This window comes from Mus caroli, unplaced genomic scaffold (genome assembly GCF_978045245.1).
Source record: "Mus caroli unplaced genomic scaffold, Mus_caroli_1 scaffold_19, whole genome shotgun sequence".
NCBI classification, from domain to species: Eukaryota; Metazoa; Chordata; class Mammalia; order Rodentia; family Muridae; genus Mus; species Mus caroli.
The window spans coordinates 4,398,144-4,400,765 of NW_028227274.1; positions in this window are offsets into that span (position 1 = coordinate 4,398,144).

The window sequence follows — 2,622 nt, forward strand, 5'->3', positions numbered from 1 at the left end:
TCCCACCCTTCCTAATGCTGCGATTCTTTAACACAGTTTAATAAAGCACTGACCACCAACCATAAAATTATTTTTGTTGCTACTTCATAACTGTAATTTTTCTACTATTATGAATTGTAATATAAATATCTGTATTTTCCAATGGTCTTAGCTGATCCCTATGAAAAAGCTGTTTGATGTACTCTCCAAAGGGGTTGGGACCCACAAGCTGAGAAACACTGTCAGAGAGGATCATATTACTTTATATTTACCTAAAATTACATGTAATACATGTAAGCATTAACTTCATTCTAAATACTTATCACCCTTATACCAAATACTTATCACCCTTATACCCACAGGTAAGGTAGCTCCTGCCCTTCATTTTAAAAGCTTCTCATTACAGCTCCAGTTGATTCATCTACAACACAACCCCTATACTTAAGGCTAGAGGAACATTTTGGAAGTTGAGGGGGAGGGGATGGACGGGATTAAAACAGCCAGAAAAACAGAAACTGTAATGAGGTTTGCCTTCTAGAAATGACAGGGAAACTACACCCATGACATTTCAATAGTAATGATTACCAATGATACTACCAGTAGACATGCCAACATTCATGTGGGGATGTCATGGGGCTCCACCCTTAGATGAAGAGCTATAGGCTAATAAGGACCAGTGAGGGAGGGAGAATTCATCTTCTGTAGGGATAAGCATCCTAATTAGATATCTAATACCAAGTAGTCAGCCCTGAAAACATACATACAAGTAATACAAAACAGAATGAGCACGTTGTATTTATTTTCTGTATACATATACACACATATTTATGAACACACACACACCACCACCACCACCACCACCACCACCAATTGCTGGCAAAAGAGACCAAAAATGTTATAGAAGCAAGTACAGGTACATGGGAGGGTTTGGGCGGAGGAAAGGGAAGGGGAAATGATGTAACTATAATCTCAAAAAAATTTAAAAATTTAAAAATAATAGAAGAGCTGTGATTCCCAAGCAATATGGCATTTGTATCACTCAAAGTTTTGGGTTGTCTTCAGAGCTTTGCCTGTGGCAAAGAAAGAATTCACTGATTCTTAAAGAATGGCTTTAAGAGTAAACAAAGGAACAGTGAGTTCAATTCTGATGTCATTGTGCTCCCAGTTCTCTGCTTGCTTCATGTTATTGCCAACCCTCTTCCCATCTTTCTATTCCAGAAACATGTCTGGCTTCCTTTTTGATGTAGCAGAAAATTTGTCACATAGTAAATAATTTTATGCCATTTAACTTTGCTGCAAGAGAGACACATGACTTGCTTCTGTTCTCCCAAGTTATGGGTTTTCTTCTGATTCTTCTTTGTGTTTGAGTTCCACAGGTGCTTTCTTCCAAATTCTTAATAAAATTTTATTTGACTTATTTCCTCTTTCTTCTATTCTCAATTTTTCTAGTGTTTTTCTAGATTCTTAATAGCAATATATTTTAATGTTACTTTTTAGTAAAGAATTTGACTTTGCCATACTTTTATTGTTTTACAGTCAATTGTTCAGTATATTTTCATATATATATATATATATATATATATATATATATATATATATTTAAGAAATTACCTGTGTGTGTATGCTGCAGGTCACATGTGCATATGTGAAGTTAGAGGATAGCACTCAGGAGTCGGTTCTTATCTCCTCCCATGCTGAGGCAGGTCTCTTAGATTCTGCTGTTCTCCTGTAGACCCCATGCTAGATGATCTGAAAATTTCTGGGTCATCCTCCTGTCTCCATTTTTCAACACACATAACACATGCTCGATTAGAGATTAGTACCACTGCATCCAGCCTCTTTTTTTTTTAAATTTTATATGTAATTATGTGTATGGGTTTGTGTTTCTGTGTGGAAGTATACAGAATGTAAATTTGACAAAGATGCCCTGGGTCTGGATTTCAGGCATCTGTGGTCCACCTGCTATGGGTCCTCTACAAGAGTACTGCACTCTCCTACACTTGATCTTAGCCAAAAGGCCGAGAAGCTATCAGTGCACTCTCCTAACCGAGCTCTCTCTCCAGCTCCTACTTCCAGCTTTTCAATGTGTTTCACATTAAACACACATTCATGTGCTTATCACACATGCGTACCAAACTTCCTGGCCCCTGAATATTTTCATGTTTAAGTACAATCAATAATCACAATTTACACACTACTATTAGCAGTGTAAAAGGTCAGTGACAGGTATGGTTTGTACAAGGTAGACTTAACTAATGTTTGGCCAGCCTTTTTACTTATATTTTAAGCAACCGATAAAACCAAAAATGCAGCTCTTTTTAAAAATAAAATCAGAAAGTAATTTTAAAAAATAAGCCTAAGCTTTGAAGTTTAATTCTTATCCTATAGTGGGAGGGGGAAAGATTACAAAGATAAATGGAATTCAAATGGATTTTCTTAGTTTGGATCACCTTTTTAAGTTCTAGGGCATTTTCAAGTTCTCTAATATGCCAGCAGAGGCCATATGACAGCTGAGCAAGTATTGCATATGGATCCTGCTTAGTGCTAGGAGTGCTTTCAGCAGCAGGAACCCAAAAAGGGCTTTGCTCATCACAACACTTAGTATTATTTAACACAGAGACTCAATGGTGCTATGGATTTAGA